Source organism: Scyliorhinus canicula, chromosome 4 (assembly GCF_902713615.1).
Source record: "Scyliorhinus canicula chromosome 4, sScyCan1.1, whole genome shotgun sequence".
In the NCBI taxonomy this organism is placed as follows: Eukaryota; Metazoa; Chordata; class Chondrichthyes; order Carcharhiniformes; family Scyliorhinidae; genus Scyliorhinus; species Scyliorhinus canicula.
Genome location: NC_052149.1, coordinates 77,058,220 through 77,083,858, shown reverse-complemented (window position 1 = coordinate 77,083,858; position 25,639 = coordinate 77,058,220). Strand labels below are relative to the sequence as shown.

The 25,639-nt window shown below is 50.9% G+C and overlaps 1 protein-coding gene across 4 annotated transcripts in view; it reads left to right on the top strand.

The window, feature by feature from the left end:
* Positions 1 to 4,363: 4,363 nt before the first annotated feature.
* The window catches only part of atg4c (autophagy related 4C, cysteine peptidase), a 118,718-nt gene continuing 97,442 nt past the window's right edge, over positions 4,364 to 25,639 (top strand). For all 4 annotated transcript variants that reach the window (XM_038794507.1, XM_038794506.1, XM_038794505.1 and 1 more), the window contains exon 1: positions 4,364 to 4,483. The gene's annotated coding sequence lies outside the window, so the exon portion shown is untranslated. The remainder of the gene's footprint in view (positions 4,484 to 25,639) is intronic.

Below are 25,639 nucleotides of genomic sequence, written 5' to 3'. Positions count from 1 at the left end.
AAGGTGAGAGTAAATGGTGGGTCACACAGGTCAGCCGGCGCGGGTCGCGAAGGCCAGCCGGGTTGGGTCCCGAAGGTTGGCCAGTTGGTAAATATCGGTCCCAGGAAAAAATGTTTGAAGAACACTTTCTTAGCATCTACCCTGTCAAGTTCACTCAGAATCATATATGTTTCAATGAGATCATTTCTCATTCTTAAAAACTCTGATGAGTCTGGGCCCAACCTTTCGAGGCTGGTACGCATTCCCATACCAGCCTCCCCGAACAGGCGCCGGAATGTGGCGACTAGGGGCTTTTCACAGTAACTTCATTTGAAGCCTACTTGTGACAATAAGCGATTTTCATTTCTTTTTCATTTTTCAACCTGCTCAAACTTTCTTCATAAGATAAATTGCTTATCCCAGGAACTAGTCTTGCATTCAGGTAGAAATACTGATTCGGTATTCTTGAACCCAAGTTTCTTTCATCTTAGAAGTAAATGGACAGTTTACAGCACAACTGTTTGCATCCCAATACTTTCAATACCTTTCTGGGGCTTTGGGAGTTTCAAAGACTCCACTGCCATAGCCTTCAATCGTGAATACCTAGTACCTTCTTCTCAGTAAAATAACCGGAGCCTAGGCAGCACGGTAGCATAGTGGTCAGCACAGTTGCTTCACATCTCCAGGGTCCCAGGTTCGATTCCCGCTTGGGTCACTGTCTGTATGGAATCTGCATGTTCTCCCCGTGTGTACGTGGGTTTTCTCCGGATGCTCCAGTTTCCTCCCACAGTCCAAAGATGTGCAGATTAGGTGGATTGGCCATGCTAAATTGCCCTTAGTCCCCAAAAAGGTTAATTGGGGTTATTGGGTTAAGGGGATGGGGTGGAGGAGGTGTGTGCTTGAGTGGGCTGCTCTTTCCAAGGGCCGGTGCAGACTCGATGGGCCGAATGAACATAAGAACTAGGAGCAGGAGTAGGCCATCTGGCCCCTCGAGCCTGCTCCACCATTCAATGAGATCATGGCTGATCGTTTTTGGACTCAGCTCCACTTTCCGGCCCGAACATCATAACCCTTAATCCCTTTATTCTTCAAAAAGCCATCTATCTTTATCTTAAAAACATTTAATGAAGGAGCCTCAACTGCTTCACTGGGCAAGGAATTCCATAGATTCACAACCCTTTGGGTGAAGAAGCTCCTCCTAAACTCTATCCTAAATCTACTTCCCCTTATTTTGAGGCTATGTCCCCTAGTTCTGCTTTCACCTGCCAGTGGAAACAACCTGCCCGCATCTATCCTATCTATTCCCTTCATAATTTTATATGTTTCTATAAGATCCCCCTGCATCCTTCTAAATTCCAACGAGTACAGTTCCAGTCTACTCAACCTCTCCTCACAATCCAACCCCTTCAGCTCTGGGATTAACCTAGTGAATCTCCTCTGCACACCCTCCAGTGCCAGTACGTCCTTTCTCAGGTAAGGAGACCAAAACTGAGCACAATACTCCAGGCGTGGCCTCACTAACACCTTATACAATTGCAGCATAACCTCCCTAGTCTAAAACTCCATCCCTCTAGCAATGAAGGACAACATTCCATTTGCCTTCTTAATCACCTGTTGCACCTGTAAACCAACTTTTTGCGACTCATGTACTAGCACACCCAGGTCAGGTGTGGCCTCCTTTTGCACTGTAAATTCTATGATGATTCCTTTGATCTCTCACAATCAATTAACCCTGTCAGGCAGACTTCAGACAAGTCACATGATCCCCTTTATTTTACTCAAAGTTTAAGTACAGTCCCAAAATATCATCCTATAAACCTCATAATTGTAACAGGTACCTTATTAAATGTCCCTTTGAAATCCAAATGCACTATGTCTACTAGTTCCCTTATATCCACCTTGCCCATTACAAGCTCAAAGAACTCTAACTAATTTGTTAAACATGATTTCCCTTTCATATAACCAGGGTGACTCTGCATGATTGTAGTATGATTTTTTTAAAAAAATAATTTTTATTGGAATTTTTTTGAAAAATATATATCAACAAAACAATAATAACAATAAGAATAATAATAATAAACACCCCCCGGCACCCGTAATAACGCATATAACAAACCCCCCCACCCCCCTAGTGTGAGACACTAGGACCCAGGCAGCACAGGGGATCTGCGGATGGCAGCCTGTGTGTGTGCAGGGCAACCGGCCATGGTGGGCCGTATGGGTGTTGGCATGTTGTAGAGGGTGGAGTACGTGCGAACCAATGTACCAAAGTGTCACCCATTAATGTATACTATATGATTTTTGCTGAATCCTTGTTCCGCAGTATATTTATAATGTTCGCTACTCTCGATCATCAGCAAAGTGATGGAAGGGGTCATCAACAGAGCTATCAATGCCACTTGCTCAGCAATAACCTGCTGATGGACACTCAATTTGGGTTCTGCCAGGGTCACTGAACCCCTGACCTCATTACAGCCTTGGTTCAAACATAGAAAAAGAGCTAAATTCCAGAGGTGAGATAAGAGTGACTGCCCTTGACATCAAAGCAGCATTTACCTGAGAATGGCCTCAAGGAGCCCTATCTAAACTGGAGTCAATGGGAGTCAGGAGGAAACCTCTCCACTCGTTGGAGTCATACCTGGCACAAAGGAAGATGGTTGTGGTGGTTGGAGGTTAATCATCTCAGCTTCAGGACATCACTGCAGGAGTTCCTCAGGGTAGTGTCCTAGGGCAAACAATTTAAACCTGTTTCAACAATGACGATCCATCTTAAGGTCAGAGGTGGGGCTGTTTTCTGATGACTGCACAATGTTCAGCACCACTTGAAACTCCTCAGATACTGAAGCAGTCCAGATCCAAATGCAGCTAGAGCTGGAAGAGATCCAGCCTAGGCTGACAAGTGGCAAGTAACATCCATGCCACACAAGTGCCAGGCAATGACCATCTCCAACAAGAGGGGATTTAACTATCGGCCCTTGGGAAGCATTACCATCACTGAATGCTGCACTTTCAGCATCCTGGGAGTTACCATTGACCAGAAACTGAACTGGACTAGTCATATAAATACTGTGGCTATCAGAAAAGGTCAAAGGCTAGGATTCCTGCTGCGAGTAACTCATCCTGGTCCCCCAAACCCTGTCTACCATCTACAGTGATGTGGAGATGTCGCCGTTGGACTGGAGTGGGCACAGTAAGAAGTCTTACAACACCAGGTTAAAGTCCAACAGGTTTGTTTTGAATCACTAGCTTTCGGAGCACAGCTCCTTTCTCAGGTGATTCACCTGCAGCCAGGTTGAATGCAGCTCCAAGAACACTCTCAAGAAGTTTGACACCATCCAGGATAAAGCAGCCCACTTGATTGCTACCCCTTCCACAACCATTCAATCCCTCCACAACCGATGAACAGTGGCAGCGTATGTACCATCTATTTACAAGATGCACTGCATGAAATCACCAAGGTGTCTTAGGGAGCGCCTCCAAATTCAAGATCACTACCATTTGAAGATCAAGAGCAGCAGATACTTGAGAGCAACGTCACCTGGAAGTTCTCCTCCAAGTCACTCATCATCCTTACTTGGAAATATATCACCGTTTCTTCACTGTTCCTGGGTCAAAATCCTGGAATTACCCCCCGTAATGGGTGCATCTACACCTCAGGGGCTCAGCGGTTCAAGAAAGCTGCTTACCACCATCTTCTGAAGGGAAATGAGGGATCACAGAACCCTACAGTGCAGAAGGAGGCCATTCGGCCCATTGAGTCTGATCCGGCCGTTGGAAAGAGCACCCTACCCAAGGTCAACACTTCCACCCTATCCCCATAACTGAGTAACTCTACCTAACTGGATACTAAGGGGTAATTTAGCATGGCCAATCCACCTAACCTGCACATCTTTGGACTGTGGGAGGAAACCGGAGCACCCGGAGGAATCCCATGCAGACACGGGGAGAGCGTGCAAACTCCACACAGACACAGATAAATGTAGGCCGAGCCAGCGATATCCACAACCTGTAAATTAATTTAGAAAAAGTTGCTGATTTCTTGTGCAGTATATTTATAGTGTGTACTATATATTTGCTGCATCATTCGTATGCTGTATATTTATAGTGTGTACTGTATATTTGCTGAATCCTTGTTTGCAGTATATTTATAACGTGTTCTTTACATATTTGCAATCCCTGTTGTGCATTTATAATGTATGCTATGATGACATATGCTTTGTCCTTGTGTACTACATTATATTTTCAGTCCTTGATGTGCAGTACATTTATAATGTGAAGGGTGATATATTTGCACTCTTGCAATAGTGCGGCATCTTTTTCTTTCACGTGACGTATGGTGGCAGGCTGTCCCGGGGACACGCATGCGCAGCCCTCTCCCGGCCCTGGACGTTTGGCGGCGCCATCTTGGGGAAGGAGCCCTGGGCCGGAAGGAGCGTCGCAGTTGTGTTCCCTGTGAATATGAATAATATTTGTACCGTGCTTCAAAATGGAAATCGCAGTGATGGTATGTACAAGTCTCCTTCACCGGGTGGGGTTTGTTTTCGGCACGAGTGACTTGTCCCTGTGTGCTTTTTTTTGACTCGGGTGCTTGCTGCTGTTCAGAGCCGCTATCTGCTCAGCTTTGCTGCATGATTGACAAATAAAGCCAAGGGGAAAACTACACCGGATATTTACTCGGAAAGGCAGGGCCTTCTAGGGCACCATAACCGTGCATTATTTCACATGCCAATCGACCTTTTAAAAATTCGGTTCGTGAAACAGAACCTCCCATCACTCTTCAACTACAATAAAGGAAATGCTGTACCACACCAGACATTGGTTAGACTACACTTGGCGTATGGTGCAGACACTTTGGGCTGGTGTACAGCTAAAAACGTTACCCTGCTTGAGGAAGTTCAACAGCTGTTAATTCAATTTTCTGCAAGCAATTGATTGTGAGACACTTGTGTTCCACAAATCACGCCACTGGGCTGGCACATACATTCTCCGGAACCGAAGAAAAGCCCATAACGTTGCCATTAAAATTTTGAATGAACAATTAAATATTTTTAAACGCATGACGCCCAAAAGTGAACAAGCTCGAAGAGTTACCAGCAGCCCCACCTCAACGGGCTTCCTTTATCCCAAGAAACAGTCTTCTACAAACCTTTATCTTTGTGCCCCCTAAACTTCATTTAAGGAAACTCTGTTGAACATTTTAATGTGCTCATTGACTGCACTCCTGTGAAACTTCCCTTCTGGAAGACTATGGCGGGAACCTTTCCCAAGTACTTATTTAGTTTTTCTGTTTGATGTGCCATCAATGAACACAAGACGAGTAGTGAACGTAACTGAGGCTTTAATAAGCTAAACAGAAAGCCTGGCCTCTGATCCCGAACTGCGGCAGAGGCGGAGACCAGCCACCTTTATACCGAGCCCGAGGGGAGGCGGAGCCATCAGGCAGTGGTTTACCAGATTACATGTAATACAGTAGCAGTTTACCACAATACACATATAATATACTACAGTGGTTTACCACATTCACCCCCTGTTAAAATAAGACTCCAGCGGGGGTGAAGTGGACCTAAAGATCAAGTCTGTCGGGGGCCTTGACCTTCCGCCATGATTGCCTCAGTCCCGGCTGTGGTGTGGGCACCGGTGTCGAGACCTGCGCGTCCGGAAGCATGTTGTCCTCTTCACCCAGTTGTTCTTGGGGTAGCGGTGTATGGGTGGGGGTGGTGGTGATGGTCGCCGGTGGGCCTACGGGTGCCAGATCTTGAAGTAGCTGAGCAGTGGTGGAGGCAGACGGTGTAGGGTCGGGGATGGTGGTGATGGTCGCTGGGGAACCTGCAGGTGACAAATCCCGGAGGGAGACCGTGTCCTGTCGCCCGTCATGATGTGCCATGTAGGCATGTTGTGGATTGGCATGGAGGAGCACGACCTTCTCGACGAGGGGATCTGATTCATGACTCCTCGCATGCTTCCGAAGGAGGACGGGCCCTGGGACTGTCAGCCAAGATGGGAGCAAGACCCCGGTGGTGGCCTTCCTGGGGAAGGCAAACATACATTCATGAGGGGTCTCATTGGTGGCAATGCACAAAAGCGACCGGATGGAGTGGAGCACATCGGGGAGGACCTCCTGCCAGTGGGAGACTTCTAGATCGTAGGGCCAGGAGGACAGCCTTCCAGACCATCGCGTTCTCCCTCTCCACCTGTCTGTTGCCCCGGGGGTTGCAACTTGTCGTCCTGCTTGAGGCAATGCCCTTGTTAAGCAGGAACTGATGCAACTCGTTGCTCATGAAGGAGGAACCCCGATCGCTATGGATGTAGGTAGGGAACCCGAACAAGGTGAAGAGACTGTGCAGGGCTTTTATGACGGTGGCAGAGGTCATGTCAGTGCATGGGATGGCAAAGGGGAATCTTGATACTCATCAACGATGTTGAGGAAGTACACGTTACAGTCAGTGGAGGGGAGGGGCCCTTTGAAGTCGATGCTGAGGCGCTCAAAGGGGCGAGAGGCCTTTACGAGGTGCGCTCTGTCTGGCCCATAGAAGTGCGGTTTGCACTCCGCGCAGATCTGGCAGTCCCTGGTCACGGTCCTGACCTCCTCGATGGAGTAAGGCAGGTTGCGAGCCTTGATAAAGTGAAAAAAACGGGTGACCCCCCCGGGTGACAGAGTTCATTGTGGAGGGCCCGAAGTCGGTCTACTTGTGCGCTAGCACATGTACCATGGGATAGAGCATCTGGGGGCTTCCCCGGTCGGTACAAGATCTCGTAGTTGTAGCTGGACAGCTCGATCATCCACCTCAGAATCTTGTCGTTCTTGATTTTGCCCCGCTGTGTATTGTTAAACATGAAGTTAACCGACCGTTGGTCAGTGAGGAGAGTGAATCGCCTGCCGGCCAGGTAATGCCTCCAGTGTTGCACAGCTTCTACAATGGCTTGGGCTTCCTTTTCAATGGAGGAGTGTCGAATTTCAGAGGCATGGAGGGTACGGGAGAAGAAAGCCACGGGCCTGCCCACCTGGTTGAGGGTAGCAACCAGAGCAAAGTCTGATGCATTGCTCTCCACCTGGAACTGAATGGACTCGTCCACAGCGTGTGCATCGAGGATTTGGCATTATATGCCTTGATGTGGTTGAAGGCCAGACGGGCCTCAGCCGTCAGGGGATAAATGGTGGATTTAATAAGTGAACGGGCCTTGGCCGCATAATTGGGGATCCACTGGGCATAGTAAGAGAAGAACCCCACGCATCTCTTCAGGGCCTTGGGGGAGGGGGCGTTCCATGAGGGGGCACATGCGGTCGGGGTCGGGCCCTAGGACTCCGTTTTCCACAACGTAGCCAAGGATGGCTAAGCGGGTTGTGCGGAAAGCACATTTCTCCTTATTGTTGGTGAGGTTAAGGAGTTTAGCGGGTGGAGGAAGTGCCGGAGGTTTTCGTCATGGTTCTGCTGGTCATGGCCGCAGGTGGTGACATTATCTAAGTACAGGAATGTGGCCTGCAGCCTGTACTGGTCAACCATTCGGTCTATTTCCCGTTGGAAGACCGAGACCCCATTGGTGACGCCGAAGGGAACCCTGAGGAAGTGGTAGAGGTAGCTATCTGCCTCAAAGGCAGAGTATTGGCGGTCCTCCGGGCTGATAGGGAGCTGGTGGTACGTGGACTTCAAGTCAACTGTGGAGAAGACTCGATACTGCGCAATCTGGTTGACCATGTCAGATATGCGGGGGAGGGGGTATGCATCGAGCTGCGTGTACCGGTTGATGGTCTGACTGTAGTTGATGACCATCCAGTGCTTCGCCCAGTCTTGACGACCACCACTTGGGCTCTCCAGGGGCTAGCACTAGCCTCAATGATCCCCTCTCATAGGAGTCGCTGGACCTCCGACCTGATAAACGCCCTGTCCCGGGCACTGTATCGTCTGACCCTAGTAGCGACGGGCTTACAGTCTGGGGTGAGTTTAGCGAAGAGCGAGGGTGGGGCGACCTTAAGGGTCGCGAGGCTACAGACGTTGAGGGGGGGCAGTGGTCCACCGAACTTTAAAGTAAGGCTTTGGAGGTGGCAGAGATGGGGAAGGATGTAGAGTTTAAAGTTAGTGTACTCTACACTTTATACCATAAGGGTCGCGACACAGTACCCCCGGATTGCTACTCCGGAAGCCAGGGAGATTTTCTGGGTTGCGGGTAACATTGGAAGGGAGCAGCGCCTTACCGTATCTGGGTGTATGAAGCCGTCTGTGCTCCCAGAGTCGAAAAGGCAGGCCATCTCGTGCCCGTTGATCCGGACGGTCATCATAGATTTTGTGAGGTGATGAGGCCGGGACTGGTCAAGCGTGATGGAGGCGAGCTTCGGAAGGTGATGGGTAGCCGGTCGGAGGTAGCGGCGGCCAGCGTACGACCGGGTGAGCAGGGTTCCCGGGAGGCTGCGGAGTGGTCCCAAGGTGCCGGCCGCCATGGGTCGCGGGTGGCATCAGAGATGGTATCAGAGTTGGCGTTAGAGATGGCGTCAGAGATTGCATGGCGGGCGAAATCGAAGATGGCGGCGCCCATGGGTCGCACATGGTGTGTGGCGTGGCAGTTGGGGGTGGCCCGGACGGGCAGCAGGCAGCGCTGCTGGGCCTAGGAGATTTAGGGAGAGATTGGGCCTGGCAGGCTTTCGCAAAGTGGCCCTTCCTTCCACACCCATTGCAAGCCGCATTCCGTGCAGGGCAGCGTTGTCTGGGATGCTTACCCTGGCCGCAAAAGTAGCACTTCGGGCTTCCGGTGTTGGTGGGCTGCTGCGTGGCACAGGCTTGCACCGCACTCGAGTCGGATGATGGCGGCGCCCACGAGGTCCATGAAGGTGCCGTGTGGTCGGAGGTGTAGACCTCCATGTTCTGGAAGGCCACTACCAGCGAGTTTGAGAGCTGTACTGTCTCTGGGAGGTCGAGTGTACCCCCTTCTAGCAATTGCTGGCAGATGTAGTTTGATTTAATGCTTGCAACATAGGCATCCCTGATCAACAGCTCCGTGTGTTGGGTAGCCGATACAGCCTGGCAAGCACAGTTCTGGCCGAGTACCCGCAAGGCATGCAGGAATTCGGCTTGTGATTCCCCAGGGCATTGTCGCCTCGTGGCAAGAAGGTGCCTAGCACACACCTCGTTTACAGACTTTACATATTGTCCCTTCAGCAGCATTATCGCCTCCGTATACGAGGGGGCTTCCCTGATGAGAAGGAAAACTTGCGGGCTCACTCGGCGTTGAGTATCTGCTGCTTTTGGAGGTCGGTGAAGTCTTCGGTGGAATATCCGAGGTATGCTTCAAAGCAGCTTAGCCAGTGCTCGAATGTTGCAGTGGCGTCGGCTGCCTGTGGGTCCAGTTCCAGGTGATGAATTCATCTTAGAAGTTTAGCTTATTAAATTGATGTGCCATCAATGAACACAAGACGAGTAGTGAACGTAACTGAGGCTTTAGTAAGCTAAACAGAAAGCCTCCTGGCCTCTGATCCCGAATTGCGGCAGAGACTAAGACCAGCCACCTTTATACCGAGCCCGAGGGGAGGCGGAGCCATCAAGCAGTGGTTTACCAGATTACATGTAATACAGTATCAGTTTACCACAATACACATATAATATACTACAGTGGTTTACCACACTGTTGCTGAATAAAAACAGCCCCCATGGATCACATTGGATTCCTGCAAGTGACTGTCTGGGTGGTAAGGGCATCAAAAAGGTTAAACACTTGTTTTCTACGTCCTTGGTGTCATTTTAGAGCACTGTCATTGAGGAGATAAAACATCTCTTGTTTTGATTTGATTTATTGTCACATGTACCGAAGTTCAGTGAAAAATATTTTTCTGTGGCTGAGGGAACGTACACAGTACGTACATAGTAGACAAAAAGAATAATCAACAGAGTACATCGACAAACAATGATTGGTTACAGTGCGGAACAAGGGGCCAAACAAAGCAAATACATGAGCAAGAGCAGCATAGGGCGTTGTGAATAGTGTTCTTACAGGGAATAGATCAGTCCGAGGGGGCGTTGTTGAGAGTCTTGAAGCTGTTCATATGTCTGGATGTGCGGGTCTTCAGACTTCTGTACCTTCTGCCTGATGGAAGGGTCTGAAAGAAGGCAATGCCTGGGTGGGAGGGGTCTCTGATCATGCTGTCTGCCTTCCTGAGCCAGCGGGAGGTGTATACAGAATCAATGTGGGAGTGGCAAGCTTGTGTGATGCACTGACCTGAGTTCACCACACTCTGCAGTATCTTGCGATTTTGGACTGAGCAGTTGCCATACCAAGCTGTGATGCAGCCGGATAGGATGCTCTCTATCGTAGAAGTTTGTGAGAGTCGATGCAGACATGCCGAATTTCTTTAGCTTCCGTAGGAAATAGAGATGTTGGACTTTCTTGACTGTTGCATCAACGTGAGTGGACCAGGACAGACTGTTGGTGACCCCCAGAAACTTAAAGCCATCGACCATCTCCACTTTGCAGCCATTGATGCAGATGGGAGTGTGTGTCGAGCTATGCTTCCTGAAGTCGATCATCAGTTCCTTGGTCTATCCGACATTTAGAGAGAGGTTGTTTTCAGTACACCATGCAACCAAGTGATTTATCTCCCTTTTAAATGACGTATGCCAAGATTGACCAAATGGGACCAGGGTGCAGAGTGTGTTGCAATTGCAGTTCAAAATTATTTTTAAAAAAGTGTATTTTCTTACAAATATGTAAAAACAGTAACATATACAACAACACACTCCACAACCTCACAATCCACAGTTCGCACAATTTTTCCACATTTTACCGCCTACCCTCCCCCATCCCCCGCGACGAACAGTTGCTCAAACATTGTCATGAACAGCCCCCACCGTGTCTCAAAGCCCTCCTCCCACCCTCTCAACTCAAATTTGATCTTTTTCAACTGAAGAAAGCCATACGGACCATACAGCCAGATGACCACCTCTGGCGGCGTATCCGACCTCCAATTCAGCAAGATCCCTCGCCTGGCAATTAGGTGAAGGCCACAACATCAGCCCCGGCATTTCCGATACAACAAAGATCGACACTATCGGGCCCAGCCTGAACCTCCACCCCCAAAATGTTAGACAAAGTCCTGAACAACACTTCCCAGTACCTCTCCAGCTTCTTGCAACCCTAGAACATGTGCGCATGATTTGCTGATCCTTGCCCAAACTTCTTGTATGCTTCGGCCACCCCTTGAAAGAACCCACTCACCCTCGCCCGAGTCCTATGCATTAGCATAAACTGAATCAAGCCCATCCTTGCACAAGAAGAGGTTGAATTCGCCCTACACACTGCTCCAGACCCCAGTCTATTTCTCCCCCAACTCTTCCTCCCACGCTCTTAATCCTCACCACTTGCGAACCCCCCCCCCCCAAAACCACCACCACCCATATATGCCCTCAATCCTATCCTCTTCCAACTTGTCCGGGAGCAGTAGTTGCTCCAATAGGGTATACCCCTGCAATATGGGAAACGCCCTCCACTCCTTGCCAAGTTCCGCACCTGCATATATCTAAATTGACTCCCTTGGCAACTCAAACCTCTACCACAACTCATCCAGACCTGCAAACTGCCCTTCTAGATACAAGTCCCTCACCCTCTCCAGTCCCACCTCTCTCCACTTCCCAAACATGCCATCCATCTCCCTCACCTTAAACGTGCCCATTAGTAGTGCAGCAGGTTCGGGAGCACCAGCCACATTTTCTGCCTCTACAGCAGGGCCCTCTACCCTCGGCACCTTCCCCGCCTATATAAACTCCGAAATCGCCGTCTCCAAAGAAGGCCTTTGGGAGAAAGATCGGAAGGGTCTGGAAAACAAACAGGAACCGTAGCAGCAAATTTATTTTCACAACCTGCACACTCCCTGCCAATGTCAGGTGTTGTGTGTCTCACCTCTTAAATCCCTTCATATCTCCTCCACCAACGTCAAATTCTACTTGTGCATCGTAGACCATTCCCTCGTCCCCTGATTCCCCAAGTACCTGAACCTTTCCCCACCTGCCTTAAATGGAAACACCCCACCTTTTCTCGAACCACTCTGCAGAGCCCCTTAACACATATTTTATCTTCTCCAACCGCAGGATGTTGCACAAGTCACCTAACTAAGCCGCTACCCCTGGTGGCGATGCCGACTGCCACTCCACTAAAATTTGCTGCCGTGCAATCAGAGAGGTGAAGGCCACGACATCTGCCTTCCTCCTCTTCATGAGCTCTGGCTTCTCTGAAACCCCAAATATTGCCACCAAAGGGTCCAGGTCCTCCACCACTATCCTGGCTAAGACCGCGAACACTCCCGCCCAGAATCTTCTCAATTTTGCGCAACCCCAAAACATGTGCTTGTGATTCGTTGGCCCCTGCCCACACCTCTCACACTCATCTGTACCCCCTGAAAGAACCCACTCATTTTAGCCCGAGTCATATGCATCCTGTGCACTACCTTAAACTGTATCAGGCTCATCCTTGCACACAAGGAGGTCCCGTTTACCCTACGCAGTGCCTCACTCCATACTTCCCAATTGATTTTCCCTCCCAACTCCCCATCCCATTTCTCCTTGATCTTCACCACCCGCTCGCCGCCCTGCTCCCCCAGCCACTTGTGTATATATCCCCAATTCTTCCCTCCCCTTCCACATCCGGAAGCAGCAGTCGCTCCAGCAAGGTGTATCCTGGCAACCGAAGGAACATCCTGCAGACATTTTGCGCAAAGTCCCTAACCTGCAGATACCTGAACTCATTCCCCCTCGGCAGCTCTACCCTCTCCCTTAGCTCCTCTAGACTGGCGAACCCTTCCTCCAAATAGAGATCCCTCACCTTGGCCAGCCCCACTTCCCTCCATACCCCGGACTCAAACCCATGTTTCTCGCACAGCGGCGTTAACACCAGTATCCCTTCCACGCTAAAATGCTTCCTCAACTGATTCCATGCATCCACCGTTGACTCTTACGGTTAACGTGCAGGTTCAGTCGGCCGTTAAGAAGGCAAATGCAATGTTAGCATTCATGTCAAGAGGGCTAGAATACAAGACCAGGGATGTACTTCTGAGGTTGTATCAGGCTCTGGTCATCTCCATTTGGAGTATTGTGAGTAGTTTTGGGCCCCGTATCTAAGGAATGACGTGCTGGCCTTGGAAAGGGTCCAAAGGAGGTTCACAATAATGATCCCTGGAATGAAGAGCTTGTCATATGAGGAACGGTTGAGGACTCTGGGTCTATACTCGTTGGAGTATAGACTCTGGGTCTATACTCGTTGGAGGATGAGGGGGATCTTATTGAAACTTACAGGATACTACGAGGCCTGGATAGAGTGGACGTGGAGAGGATGTTTCCACTTGTAGGAAAAACTAGAACCAGAGGACACAATCTCAGACTGAAGGGACGATCCTTTAAACAGGGATGAGGGGAATTTCTTCAGCCAGAGGGTGGTGAATCTGTGGAACTCTTTGAAGTGTTTTTATTCTCCATTTTCACATTTTCCTTCAAAACTTACACCCCACCAACAAGCTGTAAATGGTAACAGATACAAAGTCAATACCCTTAACATCAACAACGATCCCATCCTCCCACCACCCCAACTAACGACCCACCTGTCAATATATGCATCAAATAAAACAAACCCACGGTGGAAAAATAAAGGCGAAAAAGAGAAAGGAGTCCGGAATCGCCCATGGTCACCATTAACCTATAGAGTGTTCCCCCCCACCACGACAACGCTCAGTGCCATCCAACCTCCGAAAGAGTACCGTAAATGACACCCAAGAGTTGTAAACTCCCCCCCCCCCCCCCCTAAAAAAAACTCCTCCCCTCCACTTCCACTGGTAAAAATCCTCCCTCCAAACCTCGGTTCCTTTCCCCCAACTTTCCACCCCGTCTAGACCCCTCGGACCCTGTTCTGCCAGGCTCCGATGGCCGCAGCCCCTCCCCCAACTCACCCCCGTTCACTGGCCAGCTTAAACCGGCCAGCGTGGAGGCCCCCGCCCGGGTCTCTTTCCCTCTTGCCCGGCCCCAGGAAAAACCCAGAAGTCCCCTTTAGCACACAAACCCCGCATACACACCCACACCCCAAAGAACCTTCATTACGACTGAAAGTCTCATTTCTCCTCTTGTCCAATATATACAACGTTGGCTCCTATAGCCCATACACCAGCACGCAGTGAAACAAGAAAACAGAAAAAATAGAGTCATGAAGCTACATCGGTACAAGACCATTTCTCAATTCTGCCACAGTCCTTCTGCCTTCGCAAACTCCTCCGCTGCTTCCGCCGTCCCAAAATAAAAGTCCTTGTACTTGTAGGTCACCCTCAGCTTTGCTGGATATACAATGCCGCACTGCGCCTTGCTAATGAACAGTGCCTTCTTCACCCGGTTGAAGGCAGCCTGCCTCCTCGCCAGCTCCACCGTAAAGTCCTGGTATACACGTATACCAGCTCCAGCACACTGCACCACCCACTTCTGCTTAGCTCAGCACGGGACCTTCTCCTTCACACTGTACCTACGGAAGCACAGAGTCACGACTCTTGGTGGCTCACTCGCTTTTGGTACAGGCGTCCAAGACCAATGAGCCCATTCCAGCTCATATCGGGAGGGATCCTCCCCCTCCCCCAATAGTTTCGCCAACATCGTGGCAAAATACTCAGTCGGCCTCTGTCCTTCCACTCCTTCGGGCAGCCCCACAATCCTCAAATTCAGTCGCCTGGATCTGTTTTCCAGGTCTTCCATTTTGCCTCGCAGATCCTTGTTGATCTCTAGCACCTTCCGCATCTCCTTCCCCATCGAGGTAAGTTGACCACTGTGCTGCAGTAATGTCTCTTCCAATTCCTTCAGCACCTTGCCTTGCTCCCGCACCTCCGCCACTGCGCTCGCCACCGCCGTCCTCACCGGGGTAATTGCCTCCTCCACCAGCACTTTCAAAACCGCCCCATTTCCTTCCTCATTGCCTCCATGTGTTTTGTAAACTGCTTTTTGACTTCCACGGTCATCACCTTAGTTATTTCTTCAGCCGTAAGCAATGCGGCCTCCCCTGGTGCTCCAGCCTCCATTTTCTTTACTGACCCCGTGGTGACCTTTCCACTCCTGACGGACTTTCAGTTGCTTTTTTCACGGCCGTTTCTTTGCTGATCTTCGACATCCCCCCCCCCCCCCCCCCCCCCCCCCCCCCCCCACGGTGCTGTCTCCCGACTTTTGTTGCCTCCGCTGCCCTTAGGACTGGGCGTTACCCCCCGACAATGCCGTTCCCGAACGGGAGCCCTCCAACGCGCGGCTGCCTCCCGCCCGCCGTCACCGGAAGTCCCCAATAGGTTCTTGATTAATAAGGTGTTCAGGGGTTGGGGAGAAGGCAGGAGAATGGGGATGAGAAAATATCAACCATGGTTGAATGGTGGAACAGCCTCGATGGGCTGAGTGGCCTAATTGTGTTCCCATGTCTTATGGTCTAAATACTGCCACTCCATCTGATCAAATGCCTTCTCCACGTCCATGGACACCACCACCTCCGGTACCAGAGCCCCCAACGGATTCATCACTATATTCAACAGCCATCTTATATTACTTGCGAGCTGCCTGCCCTTCACAAAGCCTGTTTGATCTTCTGCAACCACCCTTGGGGCACAATCCTCCATCCTTCGTGCCCCAACAAGTTAGCCAATACTTTTACATCCATGTTCAATAGAGATATGGGCCTATATGACCCGCATACTACCGGGTCCTTCCCCTTTTTTGGGTTAGCGTGATTACTGCCTCGTCATCGTCGCTGGCAGCTCCCCCTTCTCCAGCGCTTCATTAAATGCCCCCAACAGATGTGGGGCCAGGTCCGTCACAAATTCCTTATAAAATTCCGCCGGGTACCCATCCGGCCCAGGGGCCTTCCCTGACTTCATACCCTTGATACTATCCAGTACCTCCCTCATACCCAGGGGCTCCTCCAATGCCAGCCTCTTTGCATCCTCCACCTGGGGAAACTCCAGCTCATCCACAAACCGCCCCATGTCCTCCTCCTCTCCCCTTGGGTTCCCGACATCAACGTAGCCACCACATTCACGTCTGTGTTCATCAACGAAATGGGCCTTTCTGACCCACACTCCATTTCCCATTCTTTGGGATTTGCGTGATCGATACCTGTGTCAGTGTGTCTTGCAGCTCTACCTTCTCCAATGCTCCTGTAAACATCCCCAACAAATATGGTGCCAACTCTATTGTAAAGGCCTTATAGAACTCCACTGGAAAGCCATTCGGCCCCAGAGCTTTCCCTGACTTCATCCACCTAATGTTATTTAATCACCTCCCTCAGCCCCAAAGGCTCCTCCAATGCCTGCCGTGGAAACTCCAATTCATCCAGGAACCGTCCTACATCCTCTCTCCACCCGGCTCCACCCTGTACAATTTTTCATAATACCCATATCACCTCATTATCCTCCCTGGTTCTGACACGACCTCCCCCTTCTCTGTTTGCACCTTTACAATTTCCCTGGACGCAGCCTGCCTCCTCAGCCAGTGGGCCAGCATGCAGTTCACTTTCTCCCCATACCCCATATCCGTATTGCACCCCCTTTGCCTTCCTTAGTGCTCCACTCCCCTTCCCGTTGTCAATCTATTGAACTGCCCTTGCAACCTCTTCCTTTTAGCCAGCAACTCTTTAGTGGGGGCCCCTGCGCATCTTCTATCCACCTCGACTCCCATCTACAACCGTCCATGCTCCTCCTCCTGTCTCTGTGTGGCTGGAATGAGATAATCTCCCTTCGGATCACCGCCTTCAACGCCTCCCAGAATGTGGCTGCCGACACCTCCCCGTTCTGATTGATTTCCATGCACTTCCTAATCGCAGACCTCACCTTTTTACAGAACCCCTTATCTGCCAGCAAACCCGAATCCAGCTTCCACCCTGGCCTCTGCACCTGACTCTCACTGAGCCTCACTTCCAGCCAATACGGCGCATGATCGGATATCACAATTCCCGCATACTCTGCCCCCACCATCCCCAACAACACCGCCCGACTCACCAACCTTCCCAACTCCTTCGACATCCTCAACTTTTCCGTTGACTTTGGGCTAGACCTTTTCACCCTCGGTTCCATCACGCAATTAAAATCTCCACCCATAATCAATTGGTGCGAATCCAGATCCAGCAAACCCCTCACAAACCTCACATCCCAATTCAGCACATATATGTTGACTAGTACCACCGGCATCCCCTCCAGCACCCCACTCACAATCACATATCTTCTTCCCGGGTCCCGCACTTCCTTGGCCCTCACAAACTCCATTCTTTTGTTCACCAAAATGGCCACTCCCCATGATTTTGAGTCAAACCCCGAGTGGAATACCTGTCCCACCCTTCCCTTCCTCTTTTTAAAAAAATAATTTTTATTGAAAAATTTTGATTTTATACAACATTGACGCACCTTAGTAAAATACCGAAAATAACAATAATATTAACAATCATATACATTCGCCCCATCCCCTTGAACAACCCAGCATTTTAACAACAACGCAAATTAACACACTATAAAGTTACAGAATAAACACTACAATAATGCACCCCCCCGCCCCCCTCCCCCCCCCTCCCCCCCTCGGGTTGCTGCTGCTATTGACCAAGTTACCTATCTCTGAGCCAGGAAGTCCAGAAAAGGCTGCCATCGTTTATAGAACCCTTGTATTGATCCTCTCAGGGCAAATTTGACCTTTTCCAATTTTATAAATCCCGCCATGTCACTGATCCAGGTCTGCACGCTTGGGGGCCTTGCATCCTTCCATTGTAACAGAATCCTTCGTCGGGCTACGAGGGAAGCAAAGGCCAGGACACCGGCCTCTTTCGCCTCCTGCACTCCCGGCTCTACCGCAACTCCAAAAATCGCGAGTCCCCACCCTGTTTTGACCCTGGATCCAACCACCCTCGACACCGTCCCCGCCACCCCCTTCCAGAATTCTTCCAGTGCTGGGCATGCCCAGAACATATGGGCGTGGTTCGCTGGACTCCCCGAACATCTGGTGCACCTGTCCTCACCCCCAAAGAAACCTACTCATCCTAGTCCCGGACATGTGGGCCCGGTGCAGCACCTTAAATTGGATGAGACTAAGCCTCGCACATGAGGAGGAAGAGTTGACTCTCTCCAAGGCCTCCGCCCAAGTCCCGTCCTCTATCTGCTCCCCGAGTTCCTCCTCCCATTTAGCCTTCAGCTCCTCCACTGACGACTCCTCCACCTCCTGCATTACCTTATAGATGTCAGACACCTTCCCCTCTCCTACCCACACCCCCGAAAGCACGCTGTCCATCGTCCCCTGCGAGGGCAGCAAAGGGAATCCCTCTACCTGTCGCCTAGCAAACGCCTTTACCTGCATGTATCTGAACATGTTCCCTTGGGGAAGGCCAAATTTATCTTCCAATTCCCCCAGGCCCGCAAACCTCCCGCCAATAAACAGGTCCCTCAATTTGCTGATGCCCGCCCTTTGCCAACCCCTGAATCCCCCATCCGTGTTCCCCGGGATGAACCGATGGTTGCCACCCAGTGGAGCCTCCATCGAGCCCCCTGTTTCCCCCCGATGCCGTCTCCACTGTCCCCAGATTCTTAGGGTCGCCGCCACCACCGGGCTTGTGGTAAACCTCTTAGGGGAGAGCGGCAACGGTGCCGTTAACATGGCACCCAGGCTCGTACCTCTACATGACGCCATCTCCATTCTTTTCCACGCCGCCCCTCCCCCCTCCATCACCCATTTACGCACCATTGACACATTGGCTGCCCAATAGTACCCCAGAAGGTTGGGCAGCGCCAGCCCGCCTCTATCCCTTCCTCGCTTCAGGAACACCCTCCTCACTCTCGGAGTCCCATGTGCCCACACAAAGCTCAGAATACTGCTGGTCACTCTCATAAAGAAGGCCCTGGGGATGAAGATGGGCAGGCACTGAAAAAGGAACAAGAACCTCGGAAGCACCGTCATTTTTTTTTTTTTAAATTTAGATTACCCAATTATTTTTTCCAATTAAGGGTCAATTTAGCGTGGCCAATCCACCTACTCGGCACATTTTTGGGTTGTGGGGGTGAAACCCACGCAGACACGGGGAGAATGTGCAAACTCCACACAGACAGTGACCCAGAGCCGGGATCGAACCTGGGACCTCAGCGCCGTGAGGCGGTTATGCTAACCACTTGGCCACCGTGCTGCCCTGAAGCACCGTCATTTTGACGGACTGTACCCTCCCCGCCAACGACAATGGCAGCATGTCCCACTTCCTGAACTCCTCCTCCATCTGATCTACCAGTCTGGTGAAGTTATGCTTGTGAAGAGTCCCCCAGTCCCTGGCCACCTGCACCCCCAGGTACCTAAAGCTCTCCCCTGCCCGCCTAAGCGGGAGCCTACCAATTCCTTCCTCCTGGTCTCCAGGATGCACCACAAACACCTCGCTCTTGCCTAAGTTTAATTTATAACTTGAAAAGGTCCCAAACTCGGCTAGCAACTCCATCACTCCCGGCATCCCTCCCACCGGATCCGCCACATACAGTAACAGGTCGTCAGCATACAACGACACCCTATGTTCCTCTCCACCTCGCACCAAGCCTCTTCACCTCTCTGAATCTCTCAACGCCATCGCCAGCGGCTCGATTGCCAGTGCAAACAACAAGGGGGACAGGGGGCAACCCTGCCTGGTCCCTCGGTAAAGCCGGAAGTACTCCGACCTCCTCCTATTCGTGGCCACGCACGCCTCATATAGCAGCCTTACCCATCTAATGAACCCTCACCAAATCCAAACCTCCCCAACACCTCCCATAGGTACCCCCACTCCACTCTATCGAAGGCCTTCTCCGCATCCAGCGCCACCACTATCTCTGCCTCCCCCTCAATCGCCGGCATCATGATGACATTCAGCAATCTCTGCACACTCGTGTTCAGCTGCCTTCCCTTCACAAAACCTGTCTGGTCCTCGTGCACAACCCCTGGCACACAGTCCTCTATCCTGGTGGCCAGGATTTTTGCCAGCACCTTGGCATCCACGTTGAGGAGAGATATGGGCCTGTATGAACCACACTGCTGGGGGTCCTTGTCCTTCTTTAAAATTAACGAGATCAGCGCCCGCAACATCGTCGGGGGGCAAAGTCCCCCCTTCCCACGCTTCGTTGAGTGTCCGCACCAGCAAGGGGCCCACTAGGTCCACAAACTTTTTATAAAATTCCACCAGGAACCCATCCGGCCCCGGTGCCTTCCCTGACTGCATCTGCCCGATCCCCTTAACTAGCTCCTCCAGCTCAATCGGCGCACCCAGCCCCTCCACCTTCTCCTCCTGCACCTTCGGGAAAGAAAGCCTGTCAAGAAACCTCTCCATTCCCCTCCTCTCCCCCGTTGGCTCCGACCGGTACAGTTCCCCGTAAAAGTCCTTGAAGACCTCATTCACCTCTACCCCCTTCCGCACCACCTTCCCACTCTTGTCTCTCACTCCAGCAATCTCCTTAGCCGCATCCCGCTTCCGGAGCTGATGAGCCAGCATCCTCCTCTCGCTCCTCTCCCTGTGTGCCCGGATGGATATCAGCTCCCCACGAATTACTGCCTTCAGGGCTTCCCAGACCATCCCCACCTGAACCTCCCCCGTATCATTCACCTCAAGGTACCCCTCAATACTTGCCCGGACCCTCCTACACACCACCTCCTCCGCCAACAACCCCACATCCAACCGCCACAACGGACGTTGGTCCCGCACCTCCCCCATCTCCAACTCTATCCAATGCGGAGCGGGTTCGGAGATTGCAATGGCCGAATACTCGGCCTCCTCCACTCTTGGAATCAGTCCCCTACTCACCACGAAGAAATCTATCCGAGAGTAGACCCTATGTACGTGGGAGAAGAAAGAGTACTCGCGCGCCCTCGGCCTCACAAACCTCCATGGATCCACTCCACCCATCTGATCCAGAAACCCTCTTAGTACCTTGGCCGCCGCCGGCCTCCTACCCGTCCTAGAGCTGGACCGATCCAGTGAAGGATCCAACACCGTATTAAAGTCACCACTATGATCAGACCTCCAGCCTCCAGATCCAGGATCCGACCCAACATACGCCTCATAAAGCCCGCATCGTCCCAATTTGGGGCATACACACTAGCCAGTACCACCTTCTCTCCTTGTAGCCTGCCCCTAACCATAACATACCTACCCCCCTTATCCACCACCACCTCTGATGCCTCAAACAACACATTTTTCCCCACCAGAATCGCCACTCCCCGGTTCTTCACATCCAACCCAGAATGGAAAACCTGCCCCACCCATCCCTTCCTCAGGCGGACCTGGTCCGCCACCCTCAGGTGGGTCTCCTGAAGCGTTGCCACATCTGCCTTTAGCCCCTTCAGGTGAGCCAGTACCCTCGACCGCTTCACCGGCCCATTCAGCCCTCTCACATTCCAGGTGACCAACCGGATCAGAGGGCGTCCCGCCCCCTCCCCCGTCGGCTAGCCATAGCCCGTCGACTGCCCGCCCCAGGCCAGCACCCCCTGCCCGACCCCGTCCCCATAGCGACAACCCCTCACCTCTGTCCCCCCAGCCCCCACCAGCTCCTTCTTGACCCTACCAGCAGCAACCCGGTATTCCCCTTTCCCCCCCTCCCTTCCCCCCCAGGCTAGGAACCCTCCCAGCCGCGAACCGTCCTCCATTGTACTTCCGTGGGTCAGCTAACTTCTGTTGACCCCGGAAACTCCCGCCAATAGCCCGACCCCTCCCGAAGTGGGATCATCCCCCAATCTATCCCTCCTCCAGGCACCGCTCCAGCGCGGGGAAGACACCCTTCCCTTCCTCAACCTAACATGGTTCTTCACTAGGAGCTCCGTCTCCTGTAAGATCACCTCCACTTTCAAACTCCTCAGGTGCGCAAAAGTCCGGAACCTCTTAATCGGCCCATTTAACCCCCGGACATTCCACGTTACAATTCTTAACAGAGGCGTATGCCTCCACTCCCCTCTACAATCCGCCATCATCCCTCTCTAGCTCTGCCCCTTCTAATACCACCCTAAATCGGGCCCATCCAAGATTACCCCCCTCTTCGTCCATGACCACACTTAGTCTCCAACTCTGCCATGTCACAATTCTCCTCTCCCACCCGCCCACCTGCCACCTCTCCTGGCATCCTCCCCTACCTCACCTCCGTTCACCAACATTACCTGTCAGCGTGGCAACTCCCGCTCGAGGGGGGAGCGTGGTGTTTGGGGGGGGGGGGGGGGGGGTACCTCACTACAAACGTACAAGCTTCTAACTCCTCAAAGTACAATAACAAAAACAAACAAGAGAAAAAAGAAACAACCTCCAACCTTTGCAGATGCAGCTCCTCCATCTCACACCTACTCTCAGCTCTTCCCCAGTTTATGGTCTCTTATGAAGTCATTAGCTTCTTCTGGAATTTCAGAGTAATACTCTCGGGCCTTCAAAAGTGACCACAGTTTTGCCGGGTACAACACAACAAACCAGATCTGCCTTTGGTAAACACACCCTTGGCTCTGTTGAATCCTGCACGTCTCTTCGCCAGCCCGGCACCGTATCTTGATATATTTGGACACGGTTCCCCTCCCATTCACAGTCTACTTCTCCATGAATTTGTGCATCCTCACAATTGCCGCCCGTGGTGGCTCCCTTGCTCTCGGCCTCTGCCTTGGGCCCTGTCCATCTCTGTGGCCTTGTCCAGCCCGGCCAACATCCTTGACACGTATTTTGAGACGCTCGTTCCTTCCACACCCTCAGGCAGCCCCACAATCCATGGATTCTGTCCCTGGATCTGTTTTCTTGCTCCTCCACCTTCACCCTCAGCGACTTGCAGGATCTGCACCTCCAAGGACACGATCCAGTCACTCCAGTCAGATACCACCGTCTCCACTTCTCGTACCTTTGTGCCTCAAACACTTCTCTTTTCGGTCCATCAACCTTCGTAGAGGATCTACTGCTCCCTTAATGGCCTTTGACTAGTTCCCGTGCATCTCCTTCCTTTGTTGTCGAAATTCATCTTTGAGGAAGGTCATCAACTGTTCCATCTGGCCTTTCCCGCTGGTGTCGACCCTTCCCCCACCATTTTCGCAATTGTTGCTGCACCACAGGCCCTCTCCAATTCTGTAGCCATGTCTTTGAGTGTTTTTTGCTGGATCTGGTAGCCAGTAGACATACCAATCCTGGGGAGAACCATTCACTCTACACCTTTCCTACGGAGCTACCTCACTAACGGGCATAAAGTGCCCAAAGGAACACCTTTGAGCCAGAGCTGACCTGTGTCCGACCACTCACTCCATGGCTGCCACCGGAGGTCCTACAGTTCAAAATTGATATTTTCTTGTTAATGCTATTCCAGCTGCCTCTTTGATGGACCTGCCTCTTTGATGTACCTCATTAAAAGAGAAAGCATAGCTGAGAATTCTCGTAAAGCTGATTATATGGCATCCCTCTGATTGATTGATTTGTTAGCATTGTATTTCCATATCGATTCTTTTTACATTTGATTTTGAACCGGCATTCTCTTAATGGTTATAGGACAGAAAATGTAATGGCTTGTGTGGTGTTTTGTGATACCACCGTTGTAATGATGTACACAGAACATCTAGTTGTTAACTAGAAAGATGATTTGTTTACAAATACATGGAAAGATAACTAACAGATTACTATACAGACAAGGCTACTAAATGAACTCAGTGAATTCTCCTGGAACTACTCTAAATGCGACTATCCTCTTGTACGTCCTACTACCAACTGGCGGGTGTCTCCAGTAACGTGATGGATGTCTGACACCGCATGCTGGTCGGACGTCGTACCGATAGTTATGTGCACTGATATATACTATATACATTTATGTATACATGCATATCACCACATCCCCCTTCCTTTGGAGGCATTAATAAATGTGACCGTTCTTTAAGCAATCTGGTATGAAATGAAAAATGAAAATGAAAATCGCTTATTGTCACGAGTAGGCTTCAAATGAAGTTACTGTGAAAAGCCCCTAGTCGCCACATTCCGGCGCCTGTTCGGGAGGCTGTTACGGGAATCGAACCGTGCTGCTGGCTTGCTTGGTCTGCTTTCAAAGCCAGTGATTTAGCCCTGTGCTAAACAGCATTCTTTATTGCATGACAACTTTAAACACATACTGTACACAGTTTATTACATGTTCAGTCTGTCAGGCTTGTGCCATAATCTGGTTGATCTCCTGAGTGATGGCTGAATCGGCGATCGTGTACCACCTGCACCTCTCATTCTGTATTCACTGCTGCAGATGCTTCTCTGATCGCTAGCTTTTTTGAGTGGTCCTCTTCAAGTCCTCTTCAAGTTTCGGATTACACACCAGCTCTTCTGCTGGACTCAGCAGGAACGGCCGTTGTACTTTTAATAGCACTCTTCAGTTCCTTCGCAAGACTGAACCCCCCTCAGAAAGAACCAGAAACAGCTATGGACTCCCTGCTGCAAAACATTTGCAGGATTCGACCATCCATTGCCAGTGGCATCCTTGAGTCTGACGGTATCCCCTGGACGTAGTGGCTGGAGCCTACTTGTGGATCTATCATAGATCTCTTTCTGCCTCCTCTTCTGAAAAAGCAATTTCCACTCCAGTTGTCGATCCACAGGGGGACCTGCCATGGAATGTAGGGTCGTCCTTAGCTGTCTGTTCATGAGCAGCTGCACCGGTGATAGTCCATTGACAAGTGGCGCCGAATGATAGCTGAGAAGTACCAAATAGATGTCTTCCTGGCTATCAATTGCCTTTTTTAACAGCTGTTTTAGATGTGCACACCCTTTTCCACCTTCCCATTCGACTGGGGTCATAGAGGACTGGAATGATATGCCAAAAGTCATAGTGATGGGAAAATTCAGTCCATGATTTTTGAAACGAGGCCCATTGTCTGACATAAGAATACTTGGTGTACCATGCCAGGCAAAAATCGCTTTGGCATGTCGTATGACACACCGAGCAGTCGAGTTTGCCAACTGTGCAACCTCCGGATAGTTTGAGAGGTAGTCAATAACTACAAGGTAGTCTCTCACGTTGAAGTGGAACAGATCCATGCCCACTTTCTGCCACGGACTGGTAATGGTTTCACCCACATTCATTGGCTCTCTGCTTTGTTGCAGTGGAATTTCTGGCATGTGTCGCAGTGGAATTTCTGGCATATGTCACAGTGGTCAACCATGCCTGCAATGCCTTGGGTGATGTCTGGCCAATACATTGATCCCTGGCCCTGCGCTTGTACTTCTCAATGCCCAGGTGCTTTAGCATGAACGGCCTTAAAGAATGCGGAATCATAATCTGGTGCTGTCGCAGAAGAAGAGCAGGAATCCTTCTTGGAGACATTTGATTACCTTTTGTAGGACTACATCCGTGGCTGTTTCTGCCTTTATTAGGCACGACTTTTCATCGGAGACTGGAAGTGACGAGATTGACACGTAGTTGCACATCCTCATCACCCAGGCGTACCCCTTTGATGCCCGTGGCTCGAGAAAGTGCATCAGCGACGGCAAGGTACTTGCCCAATATATACATATATATATATATATATATGAAGTCAATGTCATTGCGCTGGAGCTTCATCATTAGGCGCTGTATTCTCCTGGACATTTGGTGCAAATTCCTTTGCACAGTGGAAACAAGTGGCCTGTGATCAGTCTCCACCAGAAACACCGGCAGCCCATAATCATGGAATTTTTCTAAACCTATGACTAATCCAAGGCATTCTTACTC